General features: G+C 35.1%; 1 long non-coding RNA gene across 1 annotated transcript in view; it reads right to left on the reverse strand.

Annotated features, from left to right (window-relative positions):
• Positions 1–2,092: 2,092 nt before the first annotated feature.
• LOC150079429 (uncharacterized) overlaps positions 2,093–17,473 on the reverse strand; it is a 106,910-nt gene continuing 91,529 nt past the window's right edge. Inside the window, exons 2-3 of the long non-coding RNA XR_016547574.1 lie at positions 6,543–6,664; positions 2,093–2,240 (exon numbers count right to left, since the gene is read on the reverse strand). This is a non-coding gene — a long non-coding RNA (uncharacterized LOC150079429). The remainder of the gene's footprint in view (positions 2,241–6,542; positions 6,665–17,473) is intronic.

Genomic DNA, 17,473 nt, shown 5'->3' on the forward strand with positions numbered 1-17,473 from the left:
AAAAAGTAAAATTTTATTGGTAAATTTGGTGATTTAAAAGGTTAAACTTGGTTGTTTTGGCTAGTAAGTGCTGTTTATAACTAATTTTTTTTTTATATCTATATATATGCACTGCTATGTTTAAAAGGCCAAGCAATTACCTTTCCATTTTGCACCATTCAAATATGTACATCTCCAAGGACAGCTTCATCTGTGCATGTTGGACCACTGCCATACACATTATGATAAATATTAAATTTATAGTTATACCTTAAGTATTTAAGGGCAAGAGAGGAGAGCCAAGAAAAACGAGAAGACATTTCAAGCAGGATGACATTGTTTTTAAAAAAAAAAAATACTGCTTATAATAATCTGTGTTAATGCCAGTCACAGGAGTACTTCTTAGGAATTAACATAATGTAATGGATGTTTCTAAGTTATGTTTGGTGTCTGACTAGATGTACAGATATAGAGTGTATAATTTTCATAAAGCAGGCATAATATATTTTCATTGCAAGAAGTTTGCTGCCAAGGCCTTTAATTCTGGGATAACGAATCTCATGAACCAATGATAAAGTTGTGAAGTGGTAATTGTATTAAATGTTATTTCATTTATGACAGATTTACACACATTTGCACAAAAACTTCTTTTGTGTAACAATCTGCTCTCCTTTTCTGCTTTATGTTTAAGGTATTGTAACTGGCACTACTGCTCAGTTTTGTTTATTTGGTGCCCTCGACTACTACCAAACTCTTGATTGATTATATTGCATGGTTTATTCTTATTACCTTGTAACTTCTGACAACATTTTGTGAAACATTTATTTGAAGTATGATTCCTTTGAGGAAAAAAAAAAATAAAGATGTACTATTTACTTTGGAAAAAACATGGTGTACCATAGATTCATGCAATAAAAAGCAAAATAACTAGTGTTCCAAAATAAAGGAAATTTAAATTATGTAATTACTAGAAGAGTATATAAGTAAACAGTACATTAATTGCATGAATAATCCCTAGACAAATTTGGTAATGATAATTTCCAGTAGGCAAAAATAATAGTATTGTATTTGAATATGCTGTTTATGTGGTATGCATTTCTCTTAGTTAACTAAGATTTAACCCTTAAATTCAGTTACACCATATAACAGTGATTTTCTTCTTTGTGTAATGTTAGGCAAACCAAATTTTTTTTTTATGCAAATTATAAAACTGAAACACCTTTCCATGACATACTGTTTTTTTTTTTTTTTTTTATTATTATTATTATTATATTTGTGATTTCTTTGAAAAACCAATGAAAATAGCAGACATATGAACCCTTTATCCAAAAGAACTGCAATGTTTAGCTACTCTTCCTACTAAAAAGTGTTTTTATATTTGTATCTATTTGAATACTGCAATATATCTCAAATGCCTAAATATTCCTGACAGTTGCAGTGGAGTGACATATTAAGCTACAAGCATAGAAATCATCATTAAACTTAGTGTAGAAAGTAAAACATGTTTAACTATTGTAGAACAATATATTGTACATTTCAATATAAAGATATATGATTCAATTTTATATGAAGCTGGAAAAAAAAAAAAACAGCCAGGGGATGCTAAGAATTAAGGATGGCAATAGGATTGTCAGGGATGAATATTGCACTGTTTCTTTCATAGGAAAGATTGTTAAAGGTGTTGTTCTGCAGTGCCAGGTACTCAAACAGCAATTGCTGCAATCACTGTTGTATCACTTAAAGGAATGCAACGTGGGTAGTTACCATCATTGGAGGTATTAGTATCCATCCAATGGTTTGGATCTTGCCAGATACAATTTTTTGGGATTTCCCATCTCAAAAAATTGTCTGTTGCAATATTGTAAACAGAACCTGCTCTTAATACTCTGGACATTTAGATTCTGAAACAGAAGTAGAGTGGAAAACTTTGCAATCAACCCCTAAATATAGAAAATTTACTTAGATCTCATTTAAGTAAATTTACTTTGTTGATAGTTATTTCTGATTGACTAAAAATATATGGATTTTCTCAGAAATGTGTAGTAAAATACTAAAGTTTATTATCAACTACGAAAACAACCTCTCAGAGGACTGAAAGACAATATGCCTCTTTTGGAACTGGTTTCACTGTCTACTTAATGAGTCATATTCAGCCACCTGGCCCACTTCAGCTCGACTTTAGCCTACCTGCATTCTCTGTTGTTCTCAATCTGCAAGGCTCATGCAAAAGGTCTCCTTGACATTTTCACCATGAGGCAACCCTGAAATTGAAAACAAAGGCAATAATACAGGAAATATAAGGATTCAGAAAATGTTTTGATTTGCTTATTCAACTTGAATTATATAACAGGACAGGTGCAGCTTTTGTTTATAAAAAGAAGAGGAGAAAAAAAACATATATATATTTTTTTTTTTTTATTATTGTTGTTGTTATTTTTTTTTTAATTGTTCTGTAGTTTTGAGTCCCAATGTACATAAAGAGTGGCAGAGGCCAAAGATTAATATGGTATATTTTTTCAAGATCACACTGGATATTCGGAAACCTGGTATTGGCACAAAATTTGTAATTACTCCTCTTTACATGGCATTAGCCATATAGTACAAGGAAGCCACAGGGTTTTTCTGCACCAACTAAAAATAAATAAATAAACTACCTATCTGTTTCCCTCCTCACACAGTTAACTATCCAGCTGACCTGTGAATTTACCCATGCTGTCAGCCAAAACTAACCACAAAGATTAACTTATTCAAGTTAATCTTTTATTCAAGTAATTAATAATTTGTTGGCTAAAAGAAAGCTTACTGAAATCCAGTCTAAACTTCTTTCCCCATGTTTCAATTTATACTTCTACTGAAATCCTTTTTAATAGTGAAAATCTCACCTTCACTTTATCATCCCCTCTCAGAGTATTATAGACCTTGATCGGGTTCCCTCTAAAGTGCCTAGTTGCCAAGCTATTGAGCCTACCTATTCAAGATCATAAGAGCACCAATTTGCAGATCTCACCAGGTGGGTTTCCTGTCTTTGGATCCTTTATTTAGGTATAATCTCCCTACTTGGACACAGTATTCCAAGTCTTACAACTGCTTTATACAGTGGGATTATGACCTCCCCATCTTTACAACAAATGTCCGATAAATCATGTATCCATGGGCCTTCTTTGACACTTGTCTACACTGCTCGGAGAATTTGGTGTCTGCTCACCCTTTCTTCCTCTACTATTTTTAATTTAATTCTGCTCAGTGTATAAACTGTTTTGGGGTTTTATTCCCAAGCATAAGACCTTTTGCATTTTGTTCAATTTAAAAATAGCTTCCAACTTTTCTGATCATCATGAAGCCTAGCCAAGTCATCCTGAACGATTGCTGTGTTCTGATCAATAACCACTCTCCCAATCTTCACACGTGCAAATTTTGACATCACACCCTGTATTCCTTTGTCAATGTAATTATGAAAATCAAAAACAACAATTGTCTCAGAACTAATCCGTGGGAACCCCATCTCTAGTGTTAGACCAATCTGAAGAGAAACCTTTAATCACAACCCTCTATTTCCTGCTATGCAGCCATCCTGCTGATCCATCTTAGAATCTTATCCGTGATCCCAACATATTCCAACTTATACAGTAACCTCTCATAACAGACTGAGTTCAATGCTCTGCTAAAATCCAGATAAACAATGTAGAAATTATTTCATGAATAACTATGTCAAAATAGTTAACCAGCTTAGTTGAACATTATTTTCCCCTTAAGAAAAGCAGGTTGTGTATCCTTCAGAATTCCATTTCTAACTAAATAGCTATGTATTACACTTATTAATGCTCCATGATTTTTTTTCCTACCACTGAAGTCAGATTTACTGGTCTGTAGTTACCTACTTTGCTCTTAGAGCTTTTATAAATGGCATTACATTAGCACTTCTCCAATCCAAAGGAATCTCACCTGAGTTCAATGACCCCCTCCCTCATAATTAACCTTAATCTATCGCTGCCTCTCTCAGAATTACCAAATATATGCCATCAACTCCAGGTAGCCTTACTTGGCTTTAGCTCAAAAGGTTTTTCTAATAAACACTCAGCTATACTTTCAGTATTGTCACTCTCGTACTGCTTAGCCTCTCCTTGCTATGAAGGATCTTTTTTCTAAAAAGATCAATGCAAAGTACCTCTTCAGTTCATCAGCACCATCAGTTGGGTTATCTAAAGATTTTCCAGATCCATTACACAAGGATCCAGGCTGATTCATTTTCTTTGTATTCACATACATGAACTTGTCCTTGTCCCTATTCTTTGCTGTCTTAGCCAGTGATTTCTCATACCCTACCTTTGCCAACCTAACCGTTTCTATCTAATTTCAACTTGTAATTGTTGTAGGCTTCAATTATCTTCATTGCTCTGTAAGTTGCAAATGCCATCTTTTTATGCTCTATTGTACTGGCCAGCTCTGTATGCATTCATGCCTTCTGTGACTATTGCTTTTAAAGATATTCCATAATTTAATGTATTTGCCCTCCATGTGCTGTCTCCTCAGTTGATAAAGGTTATGTGGCATCTTGAACCATCATTGTCCCCTCTCCTGAAATTAAACCACATATTTTACATTTAACAATTGCATCCTCTTTCTTCATCTTTCAAACTGAGGACTGCATGTTCGCTTCCTAATAAGAGTTCCTGTACTGTAAGTCATATCATGTCATCCGGTTTGGGTAATGCACACCAAGCCAATAACAGGTTAAAAATGAACTATTAAGGCTATGGTAACACTTCACTATATGTGGAGTACACAATTATTGAAAAAAAGGAGGGACAATTTCTGGATGGGAGAGAATTATTGTGTTTTCATGCTATACAGTGTCTGGGTTTCATACATTTGTTTAGCAATATAAATTAATTTATTGCTCCTAGTGTAGTAAACAGCAATTTGTCATTATTATTATAATGAAACTAGCATACATATTTTATGGAAAGTAATTTTTCCACTGCTGGATATTACTTTTAATACAGATTCGTGTGCAAATTGTTCCACCTTATCAAGTTTGAATTTTTTTGATTTTCCACAACCATGCATCCTTTTATCTGATTCCACACCTGCTCATTAGGATTCATTTCATAGTGATAGTGATGTAACATCTTTCGGTGGCTACTAAGGATATGATTTTGAAAAATTCCTATTTTTCTTTAACAGAATTAGCAATCTGCAAAAGTTCAGCTTTTACATTGTCAGCATGCCAGGCAGTTCCTTTCTAGCTTAGTCAATCTTGAATCTGTTTTCCATGACAGATTTTTAAAACTTTTACAGAGTACTATAGCGTACGTTGAAATATTTATGCTTCACACCAACCAATTTAAATGAAATAAAATGTAAGTTTATTTACAATTAAAATATATATACTATGACAGAAATGGAAGTTAAAATAAAAGCGTTAAAAGCTTTAAAATACGTGAACGAAGTAAAACTAATATTTACAATAAATATAAAATGACTGTGACTGAAGTTAAAATAGTAATAAAAGTGCTAAAAACTGATTTCGAGAGACAAGTCTCCTTTCTCAACAGTGTTGTCGTCTCCGAAAGCTACGGTTTTTAGCGCTTTATTACTATTTTATTATTTTAACTTCAGTCACAGTCATTTTATATTTATTGTAAATACATCTGTTTTTATTAGTTTTACTTCGTTCTTACATTTTATTTCATTTAAATTGGTTGGTGTGAAGCATAAATATTTCAACACGAATTTTCCCAACCTTGTAGGCCTGTTTGGAGACAGTATAGTGTATTATCCATAACAATGATACCGCTGGAGGAATACATTTAAATAATTGCCTTCAATCCATTCATGATAGTCAAATCTTAGTTTTCTTTGATTGAAGAATCTCCCGTTCATCCTCATCAGATCCATTTTTACTTTTCCACGGATTATCATTAATCTACCACCCTTTATCAGAAGGTACTTTCAATGGTTATGAGATTGGATAAAAACACTTGCTGGCTACTTTGAACTGTAGAATACTGCCACACTTTTGTTTCTGTTTATCCCGGTTTCATCCAAATAATACACCAAAAATCCATCTCTTCTCAGTTGTTCAATAGCCTTAATTGCCCCCCTCCTCCCCAAAATTAGAATATCATCATGATTTCAGTGCAATATCCCATCATTTATGATATATTTTTGATACTACACCTGTCAATTTGCTTGTCACATCGACTGTTTATGACAAATTTGTAATCTTTAGTTTATGATAATATTCAATACAATCAGTTATGGTTGTTCAAAATATGTTCACTTCCGAGACAGTGATAACCATGTTGAACATGGCATCATGTTGAAATAAAATACTATATTGCACATGATTTACAGACATGCACTTTAATTTTCAAATATTTAAATTACACAAAATATTACCTTTAAAAATATTCTAAATTAAAAGTTTGTTTCTGATTACAAAGTGCATCAATTTTTAATTCTTTTCCCATCATTTCATTGTTCATAACTTGTCACTGACTAAAAAAAAAAAGAGTTACATAAACCATATTTAAGTATATACTTTACAAAAAGAAATTTACCTTTAGGTCTTCTTGCTTCCATCAGCATCTTACTGCTTTTCGGTGATTATTCCACGATTAGAGACAGCTGAAGAGGTCATGTGACTGCCCATAATACCATAAGTTGAAACAGCTTTGAATTCCTGAAAATTGTACAAAATAATTATTTTTATTTATTTATTTTTTTTGTTTACATGAGGCATCACGGTTTATCATATATATGAGGTGTGGCAGTAAAGTTCCTGGACTGGTTCAATTAAAAAAAAAAAAAGTGAAGGAGCTCAAAAATGGTTTTATTTTTATTCAAATAATCACTGACTGAATGTACTTATAACACCATTCTACAAGTTTCTGGAAAAAGTCAGTGAAGGCATAAAAAGAGATCTTCAGTTTGGCAGTTACATTTTTCTTTATGTCCTCAACATCCTGAAATCTCTTAACCTTAAGAGCAGTGGTTACTCTCTCTGATGCTAGATCGAGAGAGTAAGGTGGATGGTTGAGCTGTATAATGCCATGTTTTCTTAGAAATGTCTTCACAAGTGCAGAATGGGCAGGGATGTTGTACAATAATGCCTTTTGAAATTGCAACCTCACATAGGAAATGTGCTGCAGTAGTATTTTTTTAAGTGCCTGTATGTAGAATACAGCATTGACTCTCCTCCCCCTTCAGGTACAAATTCCTTGTGAATTGCACTCCATTTGTTGAAAAACATGAGCAACAACATCTTGATCCCGGACTTCTGTAAATAAAGCTTTTTTGGGCCTTGGTGATGATTTTGAAGTCTACTGAATGCTCTGACAGTTCATCTCCGGGTACCGAAATACCCAATACTCATCTCTAGTGACAATACATCAAGGAAATTAGGATTGCCTTGACAAGTCTAAGTCTAGAAGAAGTCTGCATAATAATACTCTTCTGTGAGGCTGTGTAGCACAAATTTTGCACAGACCTTCCTTTTCCCTAAATCTGCATGTAGAATAAGTGAATCATCTCTTTATCCATATTCAACTCATCAGCCATCATTCTGAGGGAATAATGACAGTCTCTTGCCACAATTTCCTGAACTTTTGCAACTCTGTCCTCTTTTTAAAAGGTTGATGGATACTCATTTCTTGGGTCGTTGAGACATCCTTGCATTCATCAAACAGTTTTTAACATTTCATCTATGTCTGGTGCAGATTTCCCAGTTTAAAGCAAAATTCGATATTTGTTCATGGTTTCATTTCAAAATCATGACACAACATTAATACTACTAATGAAACTGGTTGTTACTTGCAACCAGTCAGCCTACCACACAATCTCTGTACCATCATCTGTTGGAGGAAGTCTGAACTACAACATACCCCCTCTGTTTATTTTTAAATTTGTCAAACATGACTGCAACATCATCAGTCTGGGAACTTCATTGCCTCACCTTGTGTGTATGTACTGTGTGTGTGTATATATATTTTTTCCCTAAAAATTTGAAAGTACATGAATTCTGCTGTAAAATATGTAGAGTTATACAATCTTTTTAGGAATATGATAATGTAAAATTGTTATTTCTATTAATGGAGAGAAAAATTTGAATAATTCAAAGCCTGCCTATTTAAAAGTAGAGTTCAGGAGGAACCTGCCCAAGGAGTGTCAAGAATGAAATGCCTGGATGCAAACAAGAAAATTCTCCCCTCACTGCATAAAATGGCCCAGTAAATATTCTGTTCATCTTAAACAATTCCATGGAACTGGGAAATGCTTACTGTACAAGATAGAGATGGAATTTAATTTCCAGCTTACTTGGAAAGTAAGCAGTGTAAAAACCTGGTTTGAAGAAAAAGTCTAACAGATCACCTGGCTGGCTGAGAGTCCGGACTCAAATCCAAATAACTACCCTGGGATAAACTGAAATGCTAGATCAGGGTGTGGCCAATACACTTCTTTTCTATAGCTGAACTAGTGACTGCACTGAAGGAGGAATGGACGAAAATTCCTTTTTCCTGGTGCAAAGAACTTGTAAAAGTTTCACAACAAATTAATTCTATTATTGAGACCAAAGAAATTAATGTGTAGCCCCAAAGGTGTCTCTACACATTATTAATTTCTTTGTTAAAACTCTTGTTTTTAATGAATAATATTGTCCAAAGTGACCTTTCAAAATGTAAGTACAAATTATCTTTTCACTATGTTGAGACTCTATATAGTATTTGAACAGCTATTTCAATTTAATATATATAGTATGACTGACTACTTTTAATAGCCAGAAAGATAGAAATCTGGGAATTGCAGATGTATTGTTACGAACAAGTGCTGTGCTGTGCTTGGGAAAATTATATGCTGTCTTCATTGTAAACAAATCATTACTGATTAGTGACAAAACTGGTATATAATGACAACCGTTGGACATTGAGGATGACCAGTGCTGCTACTTTAGTAGTTAAATTCAAATTCCATCAAATACCTGGTGCAACAGCTGACGGATGCCTTTGTGTGGCACAAGCAACAAGCATCCATGGTACCCATTATTCAGGCAGATGGCAGTGGTTGCTTAGTACAGGGCATGTTTTGCTAGCAAGAAATAGTACCCCTTGTGTGTATGGATCAACGTTTCACTGATGAGGTCTACCAGCAGCTCTTACTTAGGAGACCACATGCACCCAGCAATGTCATCAGGCCAGCGCTGTGCACAAGTGGTTCGAGAAACACAATGTCATCCATCTTGATTGGTCTCAAAAGTTGCTGGCCTCAATCCAATTGAACACCTGTGGGATATTTTTGAACAGGAAGTGAAGCATATGGACACGCAACTTGTCATCTATTCTGATACTGTGGAAGGCTTGGGAGGCAGCATGGCTGCAGATCCCTACAGATGTCTTTAGACAACTAGTGGAGTTAATTGCTAGGTGCATAATGACTGTTATCCATGTAAACGGTGATCTGGTGCTGTATTAGGCAGGTTGTGATAATTCAGTGATCACAGAGTGTATATTATAAGCAATGACCAAGAAGTTGCCTCACCTATGTTTAGCACTATCTAAATTTTTAATCAGTCATTGTTTGCCTCGGTTTGTTTGTTTTGTTATATATACACTATCCAAATTTTGTGGTAACAAATGCCAGGGTATGTTTTTCATGACTAAAAGCAACCAACAGCATGCGGTCTACAACACATGAACCAATTTGCAGGAACTGAAATAGTGGTGATCAGGTCATGGCAGAAGTGCCAATGATGGGGATAAATAATGTCCCGTTCATTCTTGGAAAAATCTGCTGCTGTTTTAGATTAAGGTATCGAGATTGTGGCATTCTATTGTCAGTTTTTCTTGGGTAAAAACTTGAGTTTCCAGGAGGGAGACCTAATTATCACCATATCCAACTAATGTAATCAGTATTCTACCGCAACAAGAACTAGAAAACTTAGGCAGATTGGCTGAGAAGTGGAAAACTGAAGTTTCACATTGACAAATGCAAGGGTAACAGGGTAACAGTAGTCCCAGAATAACATACCAATTATGTGGTACAACACTCAAAATAGTAGAAAATGAAAAAGACCTGGAGTTATGGGGTTAATTGTGCAGTCAGGAAGTTTTCTGAATAGTGCTGCCAGGCTAGGACAGGTCATAGGCTTTTTAAATGGTATACAGGAATTTTTCCAGCAGGGACAAAAAATTGTTTACTAGTTGATGCAAGGCAATGGTCAGGTTAATCATAATGCAATCTTGTACTGCATACTGGTCCGGAAGCCTCATTTTAGGAAGGATTTGGATCTGTTGGAACAGGTAAGGCAAGGAGATTAATGAGAGGAACAAAAGGATGCCCTTACCAGAAAAAGCTTCACTTCTGCAAATTGCAGCATCTGAACGCAGCACCTGTGAGATATGATTAAGGTAGTGAAGGCTTTGAATGCACCAAGAAACTCAATGCTGACAGCACTTCGTCTTGCTCAGACTACACACACACATGGAGGAACATAAATTTAAATTGTGGATGGTTGCAGGAAATTTGCTTTCAGCCTGCTAATAGCGGATTGTTGGAAACTACTTTCTTCCATCTGGTGTTGTGAAAGTGGGTAATTTGAATAAATTTAAGGCGAGTACTAGAGAAATTGACAGGTGATATGGAGTGTTTTTTTTTTTGTTGTTGTTTTTTTGTTGATAGTATAAGCTTGATTTGCCATTACTAATAACCACTAACAATACTAATACAAATCATCATCAGTTTGAATATTGCATTATAACCAAGGCCTTTTCCACACAGAGGCGGATTTAACGGCGGGCGTGCGCCCTGGGCCCCGACTTCTGAAGGGCCCCGAAACCCCAACTTTACACTTAACGATATCTTATATAACACGAACCGAATTCGCTTATGCACTATTGGCCTTTGTGTTTACAAGAAATGGCAGTCGGACCGGAATCACCCCAACACGATAGGAATGAAGAGAAGATTCTGAAAATGTATTTATGTTTTTTTATATCAGTGAAGGGGAAACACATTTCACCATAATAACGTAAAAACCAACACAATTTCAGTTATCGGTATAATCGCAAATGCAATTAGATCGAGTTTACTACCAGTTTATAACAGATTCCACTAGCAGAAACGCAACTTGTTTTTAATTGTTTAAAAACGGAAATTGTTTTTATTGTTTTATGGTAGAAACCCCTAGAAATGTGCTTTAGTAAAATGTGAGGTGTTAATAGTGTATCTCTGCCTTTACGGTGTGTTGTTTATTCAATTACTACATGCGCGGAGCTTTGTTTATGTGTATCAAGCGTGCCTTCTCATTTTGTAATAGTGCGAGCGATGAATCTGTTTAAGGACAATGCAATTGTCATATTTCCATGAAATCCTCAAGAGGAGGCAAAGTGTCATTGGAGAGGTTCCTTGTTAAAGTCGCACAAAAAGAAAGAGTCAACAGATAGCAGTGATTCCGTTAGTGACAGTGAAAGTGGTCCTACCATATATCCGATTGCTTTACGTATAAATTTAAATATTAAAAATATGAAAAGGTATGTATGTATTTTGTATTAATCATTTTTACAGTATATGAATATTTTCGAGTTTTGGAACAAATCAACTGGGTTTCCATGATTTCTTATGGTAAAATTCGCTTTGATATACGAGTGCTTTGGATTACGAGCACGTTTCCGGAACGAATTATGCTCGCAAACCAAGGTACCACTGTATATTGCATATTGTTGAAATTATATTAAGATAAAATTAATTCCTGTTGTTACATCAGCGCTTGGATTTTCGTAGTTTATGAATAATTTTTGAATTTAATTAATCATTAATTTATTGCACTATAACGAAAAATCTTTTCTCTAGTATTCTAATCATTCAGACTATTATGACTTTTCATCGGTAGCCTACCAATGGTAGCTAAAAAAATGAAACGACATCTATCAGGGGCTAAAAAAAGACGCCAGCAAGTTGCCAACCAACAGAAAGGAGCATTGGACAAATTTATAACTGGCGCTGGCCATTCAAGCCATCATAATTCGAGCAACAATGAAGATGAAGAACAAGGAGCTTCCATCATCCAACAAAAGGAGTTAGTTCAAGTTGAAAATCAAGGTATAGAAGAAAGCAACAATGATGAAGAAGATGAAAAACCAGTTAACCGTCAACCAGGTGAAAAACCAGTAGAAAAAAGTATAGAAGAAAGTCCATTAGAAAATATTGAAACGAAAATGGAAAATATTCCATTCGAAGTTACACTAAAAGATATTGCTCTGTGGCCTAATGTTTTATCTAATGAAATGGTCGAATTTCTAATTTCAAATAAACCAAGAAATATAGGCGATATAACAACACTTAGATTGGTCTATAAACACGGTGATCGCATTTACTACAGAGGCTTGTGTAAAGACCATTTTTACAGAAAAATTTCGAATGGTGAAAAAGAAGAAAGACGTGGCTAATTTTTTTCCGAAACATCCAAATCAATTTATTGTTACCCATGCAAAATGTTTTCGGGCTCAAAGTCTAAGTTGACTACAGGGTTCCAAAATTGGAAAAATATTGGAATAACTTTGTCCGATCATGAAATGTCAAAAGAGCACATCGCTTCAATGTGTACATTATACAAGCGCTCCTCTACGTTAAATCGCGTTGATGTTCAAAATCTGCAAATTACATCGCAAAAAGAAAATTATTGGAGAGAGATTCTGCGAAGAATTGTATCCACAATAAAATTCCTCGCAAGTTTGGGCATTGCTTTTAAAGGCCATAACGAGAGTGCAACATCTTCGAGAAAAGGCAATTATTTGACTGGTTTAGAGTATTTGAGCGAATATGACGATTTTTAAAGTTGCACCTACAAAAGTATGGAAATCAAGGTAGCGGACACGTAAATTACTTATCGCATCAGACGTGTGATGAACTTTTGCAAATAATTGCCGATTATCTTAGGGCACACATTGTGGAGGAAATGAAATGCGCAAAATATTATAGTATTATTTTAGATTCTACACCCGATGTTGCGCATGTGGATCAACTTACTTTTGTAGTGCGCTATTTATCAGAAAATGAGAATGTTAAAGAAAGATTTTTAAAGTTCTTCCCTAAGAAAGACACGATGCGGAGTATCTAGAAGAGACAGTTTTATCTACCTTGCAAAATTTGCCAGTAGATATAAAATATTGTCGTGGTCAATCGTACGACAATGCAGCACATATGTCGGCCAAGTACAATGGTCTGCAAACAAGAATAAGACAACATCCTCCATCAGCAACGTTTATTCCGTGCTCCAGTCATTCACTTAATTTAGTTGGTTATGTTGCTGCAGGGAGTTGTAGTAATGCTTCCAGATATTTTTTATTCGTGCAAAATTTGTTTGTTTTTTTTATCCGCATCAACGTTTCGATGGAACCTGTTATGCAATAAATTGGATAAAGGTTCTTATACAAATTTGTACATTAAAGAAATTGTCAGATACAAGTGGTCTGCCAGAGCCGATGCAGTTTTAGCGTTAAAATGTGGCTACAAAAATATAAAAGAGGCATTAGATGAGATATGCAATTCCACAAAAGAAAAAAGAATTGCTGTTATTGAAGCAAAATCATTACTTAAAGAAATGAATGATTATGAAACTGCTGCAATGACAGTCCTATGGAATAAAATTTTGCAAAGAATCGATGCAACGAGTAAATCTTTACAATCTGTTGACTGCACAATTGTTAAAGGTGCGTCATTATTAAAAAGTCTAGAAATTTTTATTAATGAAAACATAAGACATAATTTCAACGAAATCGAATCAGAAGTTAAAGAACTAACAGATAAAACATTTGAAGATGATCGCGAGCGAACATCTACAGAAAATCTAAAGGAATTTTTTTTACATAATGTACTCTACGTAATATGCGATCATTTAACAGCAGAACTGAACAGACGCGGAAAAATCTATGAAAATGTTATAAGTAATTTTAGAGTTTTTTTTCCTGTTTACATTGTGTGTAGAAGAAAAGAAAAAATGCGTTAATAATTTAATAGAAATGTATAAAGATGACCTTGATTCCAGTAATTTTAAAGATGAGTTGGAACAGTTTTTAATCTTTTTAGATGAAGAAGACAAGCGATCAATTAATAATATATACAAAAAAGCATTAGATATGAAAGCAACTTTTCCAAATGTGGAAATTATTTTGAAAATTTTGTTAACCATGCCAATTTCAAACACATCGGGGGAACGCTCATTTTCTTGTCCAAAAAGAGTAAAAAATTATCTAAGAAATTCAATTTCAGAGGAAAGACTAAATAATATGGCTATTTTATATATAGAGAGCGATTTATTTAAAATTATTGATTGTGATGAGATAGTTAAAGTTTGCAAAACGAAAAGCAAGAAAAAATTTATTTAAATATGTTCACATTTGTAATTTTAATTTCAAGTAAAATTCTATGATTTTTTTTGTTCAAATTTCTGATTGTTACCTCCTATTATACGTATACCATCATTAATTAAACTCTTACATATGTTCAACTATTAGTTCAAAACTTTGTGATTATTATTATGCTATTATTAATTATATTATACATATATTATATTCAAATTTTATTGGAAATAAAACATTAATAGTACATAATATTTTTTATTTATTTAAAAAAATAGTTAACATGTATTTTTTTTTCCCTGTCTCTCTCTTTTTTTTTTTTAAGGGGCCCAAAATTGTCTTCTGCGCCCGAGGCCTCAACCTACCTTAATCCGCCTCTGTTTCCACACTATGTTGATGTAACACTAACTGTTGCATAGGAGAAAAATTTCTTAAATAATCTCTAAACCACCTAAGAATGCACAATAATAATGCCTCCTTAAACCAAGATCATGGGTTCTGTAGTACCTAGTTGTGGTGTTTGATAGTTCTTTAATATAAATATCAGTTTATTGGTGATCAAGATTAAAACAGACCCTGAACGGCACAGGCACTAAAAGGGTTAACATAAGTAAATTAATGTCATGATCATACAACATATATGAATATGTTGAGGGCATGTTGCACAACAGTGTTCCACATGAATACTGTGAAATTCAACGGGCATGTTAGAAATATGATGTGCTATACAGGCATTTTTGTCAGTGTCAAAATGGATTTATTATTACTATTAGCCATATGGTGAAAGAAAGCCTGAGACTTATACTGCACCAGCCAAAAACAATTTCTGAGTTACCGAGAGAGAGAGAGAGAGAGAGAGAGAGTGTCAGCACTAGAAGGAAATCGCCAAGAAAGAGAAGAATGGTGATATCCAGCTCAGGACCCTGGGTGTGCCAAGCCCATACTCACCAGCTGTGAGCCCCTGGGGTTAGCATTAGTAGAGGCATACGATGCAAGAAAGCAAGATTATGCAGCATCAGCCAAAAAAAAAATACGCTCCCATTTCACCCCTCCGTTCATTCCAAATACCTATCCAGCTCAGCCTTAAATTTATTTAAGGCTGAGCTGAACAGGTATTTAAGGGGAGTACTAGAGAGTACTAGTTCCACAACAAATGATGGAAGTCTGTTCCACCAACCGTTCTACATCTGTCTTTCCTCAATTTGAATTTATGCCCTCTCAGGTGATTATTCTGAGCAAGAGGAAGAATCCCATCAGCATTGAGCATGCTCAAACCATTCAAGGCTTTATACACCTCAATCAGATCACCTTGCAGGTGCCTAGTCTCCAGACACTGTAATTCGCAAAACTTAAGCCTTACTTCGTAAGAGCAACCCTTTGTTCCATTCACTAATCTTGTTACCCTTCTCTGTACTTGTTCCAACAGCTCTACATCCTTCTTAAATTAAGGCCTCCAGACCTGTATACAGTACTCAAGTTGTGGCCTGACCATGGCCTTATACAAGGGAATAATCACCTCCTTATCCCTGCTAGTAAAATTCCTGTATATCATTGACAACAAGACACTATGAGCTACTCTTGCAGATCATCTGCACTGCTCAGAAAACTTCATATTTGCCTGCACAATTACCCCCAGGTCCTTTTTATTCTCTGCCACTGTCAGTGTAGTACCACAGAGTTGATAAATTACTCTGGGGTTACTGCTTCCCATATGTACTTTACATTTGTAAATGTTAAACTTCATTTGCCACCTCTCAGCCCATCTGCTCAACTTTTCTAGATCCTGTTGCAGCAGTGTACTGTCATTAGTGTCCTTAACAACCCTACCAACCTTCGTATCGTCTGCAAACTTGGACATTAAGCTTGATATACCATCATCAATATCATTTATGAAATACAGAAAACAACACTGAACCCTGAGGGACTCCACTAATAACATTAGTCCACGATGAGCAGTTTCCAATTATTACCACTCTGTCTTCTGCCACTCAACCATCCCTTTACCCATAGCAGCAATTTGCCCTCAATGCCACACTGCTCCAATTTGTTCAGCAGTCTTCCATGTGTAACAGTATCAAAAGCCTTTCAAATATTCAAATGTATGATATCAAAGTTATTCCCTGCATCCAGTTCCTTTGTGACCACATCATAGTATCCAATCAAATTGGTCAGGCAAGACTTTCCTTAACAACACCATGGTGTGACCAAGCTATAACTGAAGTCTTGTCTAAATGATCCTGCAGTGCTTTTAACCAGTGCCTCCATTAATTTTCCTGGAATAGAAGTTAAACTAACAGGTCTATAATTACTTGTCGCCCTTTGATCCTCCTTTGTGAATTGGGGTCACATTTGCACATCTCCGGTCCATTTGTACCTTCCCCTGAGTCCAAGGAAGCTCTTGTAATTACGGCTAAGGGTTTGCTTACTTCCTTTGCTGCCTCCTTTAATATAACTGGATAGATCTCATCCACCCTGGGTGCCTTTTTTATGTTCATCTTCAACAATTTCTCCACTTTCCTCTCAGTTATTACAAAATCATCTAGCTCACTGCCAGAGTTTAATTCACCTCTGCCATTCCCCTCCCTGAATAACTCCTCGTGTGAATGTAGATGCAAAATACTCATTTAGTTTGTTAGCCACCTGAGCAGGATCATCAACAGTTGAACCATCAATATCTAGTGGACCAATCTGATTCATCCCTTTCCTTCTAGAATTTACATAGGTAAAGAACTCTTGGCATCTTTTGCTAAAGATTTCTCATAATCTGCCTTTGCCTGCCTAATCTCCTTTCCTTTGTGACTTGGTTACAGACCAGCTTATATCTATCATGGGCTTCCATGTCACCCATTAATTTATGTATCCCATGCATTTTTCTTCTCTGCCATATGTCTCATTAGTTAATCTGACATCCATTTAGGCCTAAACCTTGAACAATATTTCTTAGTTGGTATGTAAAGCCTAGTAGCTTCCAAGATAAATTCTTTGAATGCTTCCCATTTTGAATTTGCTGCTGGTAACATCATCAGTTGGTCCCACCATATAGAATTTTAATACTGTCTCAGACCACTGTAGTCACCTTTAAGAAAGCAAAAACCCTTCCCTTTACCCCTGATGGTAGTTACCTCTTTGAGTAAATCCCA

Source organism: Mastigoproctus giganteus, chromosome 10, assembly GCF_048544385.1.
Source record: "Mastigoproctus giganteus isolate SK-2022 chromosome 10, ASM4854438v1, whole genome shotgun sequence".
Lineage (NCBI taxonomy): Eukaryota > Metazoa > Arthropoda > Arachnida > Uropygi > Thelyphonidae > Mastigoproctus > Mastigoproctus giganteus.